A 15,872-nucleotide genomic window follows, 5' to 3' on the forward strand; every position below is an offset into this window, starting at 1 on the left:
AAACCCTAACACCAATCATAAGAGAGGACACCATTTGACATAATATTGGATGGAGGGCTTGCAACATCATCTTAGTGAAACTCCATTCCACCCTTTTGTAGACATTTTTATAATCAATTACTTGAGCATGCCTACACCCTATCCTAGAAATGTTTCCCAATCCAAAGTCTTCCAATAGGTTATCAAGTTCTGCAATATGCATAAATATCCTTAACAAAACACTTTTGTGTAGGGTTAATGATCTTGGGTAGGATATCTTCTAGTCTAGAGGCTAAGACCTCGGCAATAATTTTGTATGATATGTATTTAGGAGTGTCCTGTCTCTAATTTTTAATGAGATTCTTATCTCCCCTTGGGGATCAATTTTATGAGCCCTCCATTTATTACTTGACCTAGGGATTTTATGAGCCCTCCGTTGATCACTTGATCAATTTTATGAGCCCTCCATTGATTACTTGACATAGAGATTTCTCATTACTAATTTTTGAATGGAGGAGCTGATTTATGATAGAAATGGGTTTATCACTTGGAATAATGCATCTTCATTCTAGGAATGATGGCTCCCATTTTATGCCTACCTTCTAAATCATTTTGAACTATCATCATCTTCTAACCAAAAAAAAATGATAGTAAAATTAGGAAAAAGATTTTACTATATATATCACTAGGGGGTGGGTACTTCTTTTTATAGAATAAGGCAATATTTTTTTATGTGGCCTTCCATTCTAGAAAGGCAATAAAAATTTAGGCTACCCATATAGGAAAATAGGAAACAAATAGGGGAATCTCCAATCTCCAAAAAAAACTTTAGGCACTTCCAACCCAAGATAAATAGAAATTAGTCCACCCTAACATCATTATTTACTTAGGGATTGGAGTGTTAGAGTGCTTCAATACTCTCCTAATTAGATATTACACGATGAATACTCACTTAGGATATAAAGGTTAAGGCATCCAGTGCAAAAGACAAGTTATTCACTTCTTTAGATATATTCTTAGGCATCCAAGGGTGTAGTCCAGACTCCTACTCGCACTAATGTGGACACCTCCACCTCTTGATGGTGAGGGAGGGTTACTTAATTAGATGCCTGATTCATTCAAGTTTCTTCTAATTTTTTTATGATGTATCATTTTGAGACCTTGATATCAATGTTTAATTAGTTTTAGGATTAGGGTTCAATTTGGTTTGTACTATTTGATTAGGTTTACATGCTTAGGTTTTAATTAGGACAAGAGTTAATAAATTGAATTAAGTTTTAAAGTGTTAAATTTGGTTTTAGATATGGAATTATAGTTAGAACTTTTAGATTAAAAACAAAAATTTATTCAAAAAAGTTAGGTTTGAATTTTTTTTTAAAGTTTTCAATATATTATTGAGTTCTAGTTTAGGGTGATTTGGTTTAGTCTTAAGGTCAATGTTTAACTTGGTTCAATCTTAGGGTAACGGTTCAATTTGGTTAATGGTTGGGGAAATGATTTAATGTTAAATTCAAGGTTTCTACTATTAAGTTGGGATATATAATTAGGTTTATGATCATGGTTTAATTCAATTTGATTTATAAGTATAATATTAATTAGTTAAGGGTCGGGGTTACCTTTCAATCTAGTTTGATATATTCAATTTGGTTTAGGGTTAACCCAGGGGTTAGTTTATTTTAGTGTTAAATATTAAGATATAATGCTTTGATATCACTCATTTTTTGATATTTTGATTATATCAGCCCTGTACATGTTGATAACTTATATGTGATGAATCTTACAAATATAATTTGATCTCATTACATGTGTCATGGTAATTTTTTTTAGTTTATGTACATGAGATGCTCCTATATATGGTGTTTTTCTTTTCTTATATTATATAGTCTTAAACATATATAAATTTACCTAAGTACCCTTCTTGATTATCTATGATGGACATGTCATAAACGACATATCTCTATATGATTCTTTTGATATGATATGCATGGATAATATATAATGAAAATTTCAGATCCTTCCTATGCAAACAATGATGTAATTAGATATGTGTACAAATGTTTTTAGATTCACATGTACATGACATGTAGATGTAGATATGATGCTCCTCTAGGATAATTGAGTTTAAATCATAAATAAGATTACAATTTTAGGGTTTGACATTTATAAAATTAGTACTCAAAGTAAGATAGGAAAGTTATTTAATTATTTATATATTACCTAGTCAAGGATTTAGCAAATTAAGATTAAGGTTAAGATGATAGTAAGGGTTATGATTAGAGTTAAATTCAATACAAATTGATATTATAGCTAATCCTAAATGACACCCAGCCAAGGGATCCAAAGAACTAATCAAAAATATTACTAAGCAAGCAATAACATACATAGAATAACTTACATTTATAAAAAACATAAGAGATTGCACTCCTTAATGAGCACATTTACATTTCATTTTTAAATAATTATAAGTACACTAAAAGTAAAATAAATAACACATCCACATGAAAGAATATTAACTACTTCAATTCAATCCATTTAAATAATTTATATATGCATTTGTTCCAAATGCCATTGGCAAATTAATTCGGAATGCACAATCATCCATTGTACATGTCGTAGGGTATGAAAGGCTAAAAGAATATACATTTATAAAATAGTTTACATCATCCATTTTTTATCCATGAAACAAAGTACAATACAATTTAAGTAAAATCATTTTAAATACTAGAAGTTTTTTTTTTGGATCCCTTGGCAAGCTATTATGTGATTAAGTACTTAGTTATATATGTTTAGGGTTTTTTTTATATGGTTAGGTCAAGATTATAGTTTAAACAATGAATTTAGGTCGAGGTTATCGTTAAAAAAAGGTTGAGGTTATATTGTTCTAGGTCGAGGTTATATTTATTTGTAAAATTACATGTTTAAAAAATGAATTTACATCTAATCTAATCATTCAACATTGTAATAAATACATAAATTAAATACATTTCAAAACATCTAAAATAATAATTTTTTAAATCAACATTTATGAAACTATATTTTAATTAACAAATAGAAAAATTTAAACATCTACTCATTAACAATGTAAATTTATAATTTTACGTATATTATTAATGAAAAAATAATAAATTAGCATACATATTAAATTGGAAGTTGAAAAAAATAAAGTAAAATAGTATAAAACATATTAAAATACCTAGTGTATCAAAAACTAGCAGCAAGGGGGTGGTCAGTAGGGCTAAAAATTGGGCTCCCGTATGCATCTCTAATTGGGCTCCCATTTTTGAGGTCATGAAAATGACCTCAAAAATGACAAAAAAGAGTTTAAATAAAGTCTTACAAATCGGGTACCCAATTTTTAAAAAGTCGGGCACCTGATATTTGAGTGCCTAGGGCACCCAATTCACTTTTAAATATCAAGTACCCAATTTTTGAAATTTGGCTTGGGTGCTCGAAGCTTAATTTTAGAAATGAGTACCTGATTTTTTAAAAATTACGTACCCATTTTTGAGAAGTACAATTTCATGGATCTAACTTCTGCGAAATTGTGACCCAACTTCTTGTAGTCACCATATATATATATATATACATATATATATATATATATATATATACATATATATATATATATATATACATATATATATATATACATATATATATATACATATATATATATATATACATATATATATATACATATATATATACATATATATATACATATATATATATATATATACATATATATATACATATATATATATATATGTATATATATATATATATATGTATATATATATATATATATGAATAGAAAGGAAATGGAAACCCTCTTCTCAACCCTAATTTCCAAAAGGAATGATCCAAATTTATTAAGCACAAGAAAGTGTTCAATGCAAAAAAGGATCAAGTAATGGAGAATAAGCAGAAAAGAGGATCAATTGTTCTTTCTATTATGGCAAGAGTATGTTCTTAAATCTTGAAATAGATAAAAGAAAAATACTCACCTTGAAGTAGAATGAACATGGAAAATGCAGATTTCTTATGTCTATGTATAGTTTCTGGGAATTCTGCAACTATTTCTAGACTGGAAATGTCGAGACAGAGAAAACCTAAAAATATTTTTTCTTTTTGGAGGGAGGTCGACCATGACCCTATTGGTGGGGTAGAATCTTACCTCAAGGCACAGTTATACCCAAAAATGTTGATTTTGACCTATACTGCTCCAATGAAATCTCTATTTGTAGATCTTGCAAGTTTGATGAAAAGGGTATCTCTCTGATTTGTTATTTTGTGCCTGTATCTACAAGAAAAAATATGACCCTCTTGTTTGGAAGAGGGGTTTGCCTTAGTCAAACCTTAGTTTGGAATCAACCTTGAAAATAGAATTGAAATAGAGAATGCTAGTAAGTAGTAGAAGTAAATCTAACAACAAAGTTATGATACTCAATAGATATGAAATTGTATTTGAAATATAAACAAGTATATTGATATGAAATCTTGAACATAACATTTAACAAATCAAAACCTCCATGGTTGTACACTTACAATCCACCTTAAGAGAAGAATGAATAGATCTTGAAGATGAACAAAGGATATTGAAGGAAAATTACACCACCATGATGGCTAGATCTAGGCTTTAAATGATGAATCTTGAATGTTTTAACCAAATCCCTTCAAAGCCTTGAATTATTCAATCCTTGATCTTCAATTGAAAACTTGAATGCTTGAATGATAGAATGATTTCTTGATTTTGAAAAGTAGGTTTGTTGTTCATAGATAGTAGATGCTCCTTAGGTTCTTCACTTATCATAATGTGTCTTAGAGAAAATGAGAGGACAAAGCTTCCTTATATAGTGGTCTAGGGCACAAACTCTTAAAGAAAGGTGACATAGGAGCATTAAAACCTATTTAACCTTAACCCCTAGGAATGGACCTAAATTAATGTAATTTAAGATTCTACCATTCCAAATCCTGAAATGACTCACTCAAAAGTGGGAAAATGAACTTTCTGAAGCTTGAGATCCCAAAACTTTTAGAAATAAAAAATGAGACTTGGGGTTCAGGATGAGGGAAACCTTGCCCTAGGTTAGGGTACAGGTCATCCTTGACTGAGGTCAAGGTTGAGGTCAAACTTGACCCATAGGCCAAAGTCCTCAGTTTCACAAAATAGTTTGTCAGGAATAGGCTGGAATGGAGAGAGATAAGTAGAATAGGGGGAAAACAACTAGATCCATGCGAAGACCTATTCAAGGAACTTGACATGGCCTCATAACACCTACTTAGAGGGCCAAATGCTCTTAACATGGAAGTGCTTCCATTTTAAGATGATACAATATATATATGTGTATATATACATACATACACAAACATATGCATGTTCCTATGTATGTATATATAGAGAGAGATCTTGGCACAACTCAAAAATTAATCTAGCTAGATACAAATTCTAGAATCCAAATAATAAAACAATAAAACTCACTTAACCCATGCTAAGTGACTTACCTAAAGATCCTACACATAAATAATGCAGACTAGGAAAAATGGGTAGAGCATGCAAGAAATTATTCAAAACATATCATTGGAGGTATTTTTAGAAAGAAAAAAGTAATAAACTAGTTAAATTGGTATAGTTTCTGATTAGTTGGGTTTATTAAAAATTCCTATAAAAATGTCATCAGATTAGGTACAATAAAACAAGCAATAGTTTTTCCTAGCTAGCAAGATCAAATACAATTTTCCAAGCTGATAAAATTGAATATGTAGACGCATCACTTCCATGCTAGACATGAAGTGCATTCCCCAATTTAGAACTAATCGTTGGATATAAAGGATCCATACCCTAGCCCAACAATGGAACCCAAGGATGTAACACTGTGAGGATCCCAAGTATCTAGTACTATTATTAATTTGGTAATCACTATATGATCCAAAATCTTATGAAGTACTAAAGCTAGTAGTAACTTATCCCATCTCTATGTAAAACATAGCATAGGTTTAGGGTCCCTTGGCTCCTACAGATTTGTAGCATCTATTCTCACTGCTGCAGGAATAACTTTAGTGAAGAGTTGAGTATAAGGAGTTGAAGAAACAAGTTCTTCTTCTATGTAAATGCCATAATCACAAGGCTCATTCCCTTGCCAAAGCCTCTACCACAATGACATTACCTCTAAACCATGCAAAGGAAATGAAGTGGTTCCCAACCTTGAAACACTCTTATAAGAAATGAAAAAGAAAATGTAGATGCAATACATATATTACTAGTATTTATGTATATGTATATGTGTGCTTGTGTGTGTGTGCGTGTGTATACATACATAAAAACACATATGTGTGTGCCTATATATGCATATATGTATTTATATATACAAAAAGATCTTGTGGATTGTTGAGATTGGTGGAGATCTACAATTTTGCCTTTGTGCCCTTATGATTGTTGCATTTTTCTGCCATGCCCTTATGATCTCTGCATTTCATTGTCATGCCCTTGTGATCTTTTTATATGTATGTGTGTGTGTGCGTGTGTGTGTGTGTGTGTGTGTGTATATATATATACATACATATATATATACATACATATACATATATACATACATATATATACATATATATCTATACATACATACATACATACATATATATATATATATATATATATATATATATATATATATATATATATGTTTGTGTGTGCGTTTATGTATGTATGGATGTATATAAATAGAGAGATCTTGGCACAATAGAAAAAATAACGAAACTCACTCAATAGGTAACATGACCATAAGTGCGATGGAAATTTCTATTAGTAAGTAGATTCCTCTTTTTCTCTCTCATTTTTCATGTGTTTATTTCACTTCAACTATTATTTCTTAGGGCACATTTTGTCATACTAGATAAATTTTATGTTGGATGTGATGAGGAGATTCATGGATGTACTCATGTCAAATGCACATGAATCACTAAATAATTGTAATGAATTTATCATGAGCAATAAAGATGGACTTCCCCTAAGAGTAGCAGGAGGCAATGAGGACATTCCAGGTACTTTAAAGATTGATCCTTTTTTTAAAAATTTAAATGTTAATAGGGAATTTAGATGTTGGGGGCTTGGGGAAAATGAGCTTCCACCTTCACATGGTTTACCCAAATTAGTAGAGAATATTAAACTATTTTCAAAACCAAGTGAAGCTCAACATTAAACTATGATTGCATGATAACTAACTTTGTGAATATCATGGTTACAAGCAATGCAGAAGCATGTCATAGTTCAATATGCAATCTCAATTCATATGCATATGACATTAGGTGGAGGTCAAAAATGCAATAGGTTTTTATTTTGTGTTAAAGGTATTTAATTTTGTATATTAATTATAAACCATCATGAACATTGTAACTTTGACTCTTATAGGCAAGGGTAATTTCCTCAACATGCAAGCAAATCAAGACTTTCTATGTGTTGGCTTGCTGAGGAAATTCTCTTAGCCATAGCAGCTAGAGTTCTAATGTTCATGATGGTCTATACTTTTGGAAACTTAATAGACCTATTAAATAAATGTAATTTTACTGCATTTTTTCAGCTCCACCTATTGTCCATGCATATAGAACACAATTTCATGTGCATTCTTGATTCAGAGTCATAGAATCTTGTTTTGGATGCAACAGAAAAATGACATGTGCCAGAAGATGGGAAAATGATTCCACTTTTGTAGGTTTGGAACTTTTTATTTGTACTTTAAAGATTGATCATTTCTTAAATATTTTACTTGTTACTAGGTAGCTTAGTTCTTGGCGATGAGGGGACAAATGACCTTCCACCTTCATGTGGTTAGCTCTGATTAGTAGAGAATATTAAACTATTCTTGAAATCAAGTGAAGCTCAACATTAATCTATGATTGCATGACAACTAACTATGTGAATCTCTTAGTTTTAAGAAATGCTGAAGGATGCCATAGTTCAATATGTAATCTCAATTCATATGCATATAACATCAAGCAGAGATAAAAAAACCAAATAGGTTTGCATTTTTGTTACAGGTTTGCATAGATCTATTAAATAAATATAAATTTTGTTTGTTTTTTACAGCTCCTCCTATTGCCCGTGCATGTAGAATGTAGTTGCACATGCATTCTCAATTTAGAGTGGCATTCACAAGTTTATCAAATCAATGGTATGACATTAATAAGGAATTTATTAATGGAATGAATGAATTTTAGATGTTGATGGGGAATTAAGATGTTGGGGTTGGGGGGTTGGGTGGGGCCAAATGAGCTTCCACCTTCATGTGGTTGGCCCTAATTAGTAGAGAATATTAAACAATTCTCAAAACCAAGTGAAGATAATTTTTAACCTATGATTTCATGACAACTAACTATGTGAATCTCTTGGTTTTAGGATATGCAAAAGGATGCGATAGTTCAATATGCATATGACATCAGGTGAAGATGAAAAAACCCAATAGGTTTACATTTTTATTAGAGGTTTTCATAGACCTATTAAATAAAAGTAAATGTGGTGGGTTTTTTCAGCTCCACCTATTGTCCGTGCATATAGAACACAATTGCATGTGTATTTTTGATTCAAAGTGACATTCACAAGTTTATCAAATCAATAGTATTATGTTAATGGGCAATGTATGAATTTTAGATCTTAACGAAGAATTCATATGTTTAGAGGGGTGGGGGGGCAGGGGCATTGGAGCCAAATGAGCTTCCACTTTTATGTAGTTGGCCCTAAATAGTAGAGAATATTAAACTATTCTCAAAACCAAGTCAAGCTGATCATTCACTGATCATCACTACTACAAAGAAGAATTAATAATCCTCATTGGAAAAGAAGTAATTTTTTAAATAAATATTTAGGCTACCCATCACAATTGTGACAACTTGTTCTAATAGATAGTCATCTATCCCAGAGCACAAGTGTCACATACCCATCACACTTGCGATGATAGTCTCTAATGGATAGCCATTGCTTCCACAGTATGGTCATCACAAATACATTACAATTGCAATGACAAACTAAAAGATTATGTCATCATAATTGTGATGGTATACCATTACAATTGGGACAATGTGAAGAGGAACTCTTGCCCTTTTCCTCTTCCAAGTGACAATACTTTAATCCATCATAATTGCAATGGCCACCTGTGTTTTCACAATTTTCAATAGCAAAAGTCTAATGCTTGTCCAACAAGAGCCAATTTGTAGTTTTTTAACTTGGACGAGTAACCATAAAAAAGATATATTTTTTCTATTTTATTTTTTATGATTAATCCAATTTATCGATGCAACTATATGAATTCCTATTTTAACCAAGTGTTAGAAAATAAAATAAGAAAGATAGGGTAATGAGAGATTAAAGAAAATAACTTGAAAAACAAACTCCTAATAGACATAAACCACGAGAACCAAATGTCTGTGAATTAAATCATCAGAAAGATCAAATAGGAAACAATGAAATTAGGAACAACACTTTCTCAATTCCATTGATGGGAACTTAATAAAAATTTAAATATGTTTCATGTTTCATCAAATTGCAAGGCCATAGGAAGTGCACTCATGTGAGACAAAACACTATACAAGAAGAAATAAGTGTTGCTTTCTCCAACTCGGTACATCAGTAGAATTTATTTACATGAGGAAAACATTAGAACTAAAAGATCACACAATTGTAACAATATACTAAAACCATTGGCTCAATTATTGTTCATGAACATGCATTCCCAAAAATAACACACTCTAGTAAGAATGACTACACTCAAAATGAGAGCACCAATAGAATATATTATTGCATCAAAATAATGACATGTAGTACACATTACATCCATGTATTTATAAGAAATAATTACCTCCCTTTATGTTAGGAGTGAGAGCTCTTAAATGAAAATTCATACTAAAAAATAAGTAAAAAAATCTAGTTATATGCAAATTTACTTTCTAAATGGTGCTAGCTAGGTCTCCACCCCTATTTATATTTATTAATGGGTGCATGAGCCTTTACATGGAAAAAATAGTAAAATAATTAGAAGATAAGAAGAATGTAGATGCAAGATGATGTAGGAGTCTCTAGATGTTCTAAAAAATGAAAGCTTGACATTCTCTAGGAATTTTAGTGAGTTGAATTGTTGTCAAAATATGTTTCTGGCACATGGAACACTCTAAATTAGGAACTAGGTTTTAATTGTCGGTGCGCTACTTCTTACTCAAAATTATCAGTGTACCTTTGTGAAAAGTGCACTTACAAACCTATGCACATGTGCACCTTGGTGATAGGTTTCAAAAATAAAAAATTCTCCTAAGTGTCAAAACAACATTTGGAGCATCTGGGTTTTCTTCCCCTTTAGAAAGAAATGATATCTACATATTTTCTCTTAAACTTCTATATTATTTTTTCCACTAGGGTAACCTATAGAAAATCCAAAGTTTACTATTTATCTTTTACTGATGGGTGGTAGTTTCTTACTTCAATCTAAGTTGTCACAAAATCCTCAAGCTTTGTATCCAGCTCCAACAATACTTCTCTAGTCTTAAATGCTTGTCTTGTGTCTTCATCTGATCAAGCATCTTTGAATGTTCCTAATAATGTTTGGATCACTAATTATATCTCAATGAGCTTGGTCTTAGACTCATCTTCAAAAATATCAAGGCAAACAATGTTGTAGTACCTTTCCACTTCCAGAAATGTCTCTTGAGTCAGATCCTTAGGCCTCTGGATCTCTACATGTAATCCTTCCATTATCTTATTTCTTGTTTATATCTTCTCAATCTAGTCATTGAACTTATCAATCTCCTCAATAGTATATACTTCCATTAGCATATGATACCTTTAGCTATTTATTTATTTCAACACCTATAAGTTATTGGCCCAAGTATGTACTTCATTCATTATCCCAAAATCTTGGTTGAATATGAAAACCAAGTTATCAATACTTGAATGGATGTGGTGCAACATTTTCAAATTACCCTCTATTATCTACACACTTTTCTCCTTAAAATTATCATGCCATTGCTAACATGCTCCCAAAAATGGGTCTAATTGTGTCATTCTTATGCCTTTTCTATCTAATGATGTTGTAAGAGTGATCTCTAGATTCTCTAGGTCTATGAGGCCCAAAACTTCATGCAAATAGCCTCTTAATAACTCTTTTTGTTTTTGTAGTGCTATCAATTTGGACTAATCCTTGTCCATGTGCCTAAACACCTCTTTCATACCTATAGTGGTCATTAGTTTGGTAGTGTCTACCATGGGTCTCCCCAACATGACCTCCTTTTTTGGTATTCCTTAGGAGTCAGTTGTTTGGTACCATCATGGGGATGAGGAATGACTATATGTGCAAGTAAGTCCTTATCTTGGTGCTTTATTACAAAGGAAAGTGTTTGCACTTCACCTATAGGTGATTTAGGCCTCTTGAATGCCTTTACAAACTCCTTCATTCCCTCCTTAGTGGTTAGGTCTAGTTTCCTTTTCTGACAAAAGACAACTTCCCTCTTCACCCATGTTTTTATTATGCCCATAGGAGACATGCATTCAAATGAAGAATTTATTGCTACTGTATGCTCCTTTCCATTGCCAATTTTCTATGGAGTCTTCTCCCATCAAGAAAGATCTTTAGTTCGAGTACCTATATTTGGTATGGCTAAGGTTCTAGCCTTTATATCCTGAGGATTTTTCTAAGGCTCTTCATTTATTTTCCCTTCCTCATATAACTCATCAACATGCACTTTCTTGAGCTCCCCTTCCTCGGTCACTTGTTCTTCTTCTTGGGTAGGCATAGAAGTGGAGTCACTAAATGTTTATCCAAAAATTCCAAATTCTAAGATGGTCATGGTAGAATGCCTAGAGGTACTTGAGGTAGAGGTAGGGTAGCAGTTGACTCCAATCCTCTCCTAAGGGTTGATTTGTGGGAGTATTTCTTATTTTATTACCCATAATCTCAGTGCCCACTGGCATGAATTTAAAGTTAGAGAGGTCAAAGACATCAGTTTCTTGACCCTCCATATCTGCTATCCATTTTTGTTTCTCATCTTTAGATATTGATAACTGGATAGGCTCACTTGGAGTAGATGGAGGTGTCACTATGGAGCTTTTTCTCCTCTCTTCCTTTGTGGCCTAGACAAGTAGGTTCTTTGGCTTAAGGGGACAAATTAAATTTGTTCCCCTTGTTCTTCATCCTATTATTCTAGGATGGTGTTAGGAAATTATGGTGATGGAGTGTTTTTCTTATTTAATCTCCTTCTTTGTGTTCCCACCATAGTTAATTCAACTCTTCCTTTTTTGGAGTTGAAGGGGAGGATTCTTCCTTTTGTGTGGCCACTAGTGGTACCCTCTATTTCTCCACCTATTCTTCCTCTACCTTCTCTAGCTGTTGAGGCATTTATGGCTCTTGTACTAGCTCCTGAGCTTTAGGTTTATCTTGAGGCTCTACTTGTTCAAGTTGTACCTATTCTTGTTGAGGCACTTGGACTTGATCTATTTCCTTTCTAGCCTTGTGTTAGTGAACAGATTCTCCTTTTACCAATTATTGGTTTACTCTATGCCCAACTTTATAACATGAGCAATGACCATTCACAATAGTTGAGAAAGTGTGGTTTTATCTACCTTTCTCTCTAAATTTTTATAAGGTACAACTTCCTTGTCAATTTTACAATGAATTCAATATTACTTTACACTTTTTCCTGAAACAGCCTAAGGATCTCTCAATTTCTCTTTGGCAATGAGGTAAGAAATAACACAAACTTTTGAAATAAATGGTTGAAAATAAACTTATCACACATACAAAATCCACTTCAAAGAATGAATCTTCATCACAAAATGTGACATGAATTAAGAAACTAAACTAATTTAACTTATAAGAGACCAGTAACCAAGATTTTTGAATTGTCAAACCACATTCACAAGGTAATGATAATTTGATGCGTTGAACAACAAGTTTCAAAGTTCAAACTCAAAATTCTTCATATATATATATATATATAAATTCCATGCACAAAGTCTTAGAAAGAAAAACCTCCATATACTATCTCATATCACTATTTTAAAAATTATCAAAGTCTATAACATCTACTATTATCTATCTTTGCTACTTCCTATTACTTGCTTAAAAAAAAGAATAGTCAAATGCCCTAGCATTTATAGTTTTTCAAACTCGAAAGAGCCTCCATGAAGACCCAGCTCTTTTCATTACAAGAAGAAACCATTATTAAAAAAAAGCTCAACTAAACAAAAAAAATAGCTGGAAGGTGAACGGTTTAGTTTTCAACATCTTTGTCAATTTTGTCTTCCTCTCCTTCAGTCTAGTGCATGAGCTTCCAACTTCGAAATGTGGCCATGAATTCTTGTGTTGCATGTGAATGGGGATTCTTCAAGCTCATCAATCGGGCCTTACATGAATCTTTTTGACACTTGTATTCTTTCATTTTGAGGCTTTTACGTGCCAACAAATTTTTGTTCAAGCGCAACATGGACTCGATACTTCGTAATGCAAAGAAGTCTTCAGCCTTAGGCAGCTCACTATCTATGATTTATTCAATTGCTTCATTGAAGTTCTTTATTAACACATCAGCATCCATATTCCCTTCATTGAACTGTAAGACAACCTATTCAATTCACAATCTTCTTATCTTTTACGAGCTCTTCATGCATTTTTGTGATCCAATTTTCAGTGCCTTGTATTTGTTTGATTGTTTCTCTGTAGATAGCCTCTTTCTAGTACATATTGTTCTTCAAGACAAATAGCATGCAAGGGTCTACATTTTTCATAGGATTTTCATTCAAGAATTTGGGAACTCCAAAATGTTCTGCTCCTATTATTTGGAAAACCACTGCTTTGTAGCGCGCTAGCTCTGTCTCCCATCTTGGGACCAAGGTTTGAATTTCTCCTAGCAGTGTTTCACCCTCTATGTAGACACTAGTAAATTCAGAGATAAATCTATTTCCTTCTTTAATTATACTATTTTCCCAACTTCCCATGGGGTTAGTTAGCAACTTGCCTTTCTGCACCTACCTTATTAACTATTGGCTCTCAGTTGAATTAGGATCAAATGGCTATGAAACCTGTACAACTAGCAAATCTCCAAGATTGATCACAGAGTCAATGTATGCAGCCATGGTTGTTATCATCCCCTTCAATTCTTTCTTTTCCTTACTATCCTTTTCAAACTACATGAGCATATGATTAGAAGAAAACTTAAAGAAATTATTACTAGTGCTCCTATTGATGGTACCCAATTCAATTGAAGTGACCTTGAATTCTTCTTCGTCAACATCTCTAGATTCTTTCTTTTTCTTATAGGTGGCCACTTCAGTGATGATTTTCACTATCACTAGATCCTTGGTCAGATAAGCATCTGTCTTTGTTTTCTTTTCCTTTGAGCCTCTAGCTAGATACTTTGTGACTATATCCTTCACAAGCATAGACACTGGTTGCAAACTCCTTTTCTTACTGATTGAACTTGATAGCCATGGAGGAATGGCAGGACTCACAGGTATCATCTGAGCATCTGTGATCAGAGTTAGATATTTAGGTTGGTCTTTCTTAGTAGCTTTAATAGACTGAACATTACCATCTCCTCCATCAAAGAAATGTAGCCCATCACCCAGATCTTGCACATGGAATGCCATATCTTGCTTCTGGGCTTTGAACCATTTCAAGGCTTCGGACTTGGATTGGGACCTCATCCTAGGAGCCTTAGTTTGTAAATGGGGAGGAGACTTTTTCCTTTGTATCTAGAATATATGCGCTGCCTACAATAGGAGAAAATGAAATGTCAAAATGAAGTTGTTCAAGGGAAGAAGTCACCTCAGTAGGAGGTTCATTGACAATTCTCTGAGCCTTTTTCTATAGAAAATCATCTGTGTAGGTAAGTATAAACCTAGCCCTTCGATTAATGTCATCTTCTTCATCCTTGTACCAATCAACTGCTAAGGACTTTGTTTCATCTTATTCTTTCCAACCAGGTTCAACCATGTCTGAACCATCATCCTCTACTTCTCCTATATTGAATTTTAGTTTGAAAGAATTTATCTGCTGCAAGGTCAACCTTGAATGATTCCTTTTTAGAACTTCTTCCTCATTCTTGCTGTCTCACCAAAGATCTTCTAAATATGGTGTGGCTAGAGGATGAACTTCAAGGCTGAGAATTTGGGCTGCATACCCCTTAATACCGAAATTTCTCCTACTATGATAGAAACCAAGGTTGAACCTGAGTAGATTGCTTCCAGTGATGGAAGAATTATCCATACTACTACAAATGAATGAACCCAATTTGAGAAGGCCATTACCTAATTCTTCTATGGTAGGTTATCTTTGATAACATGAAAAAGTCGCCTGCATAACTCAATTGACACAAAGAAATCTAGGGCATATCGAGGTAACTTCATAGGTTCATCATCAAATCCACTGGTCCTCAAATATGTGAACCTGGGAAATTGGATAAAGAAGCTCCCATATTTTTGAACCAATCTCTGTGCCTCAGGGGAGAGCCTCGACATCTTTGCCCTTTCCAAAGGCAAACAAATGTTATCCAAGAGTACATCATGCACTTTGCAAAAATCCTCTAAAACCTTATCCTTTTGCAACGGAGGACAATATTGAAAAATAGCCATCTCTTCATTCCATATCCCATGAGGCAAGGGAGTGAGATCACATGTACAAGAAATGGAATAGGGTAGATATGAGGCCATGTAGAAATCCTCATGGGACTCTTTAGCATGCTTAAGTTGGGATCTCAAAGAAGAAACAATAATATCCACCCAATCCATCCATTGATTAGCTTATAAAATGATCTCAACATATCTAAACATCCATTCCTCAAATAAGAACACATCTGCTGAACCTTTCACATGGTGTACTAATAAAACTAGATCATGTATGTGGGGTTTCATGTGATCTTTG

The sequence above is a fragment of the Cupressus sempervirens genome, chromosome 1 (assembly GCF_028749045.1).
Source record: "Cupressus sempervirens isolate cs-2001-9-10 chromosome 1, ASM2874904v1, whole genome shotgun sequence".
In the NCBI taxonomy this organism is placed as follows: domain Eukaryota; kingdom Viridiplantae; phylum Streptophyta; class Pinopsida; order Cupressales; family Cupressaceae; genus Cupressus; species Cupressus sempervirens.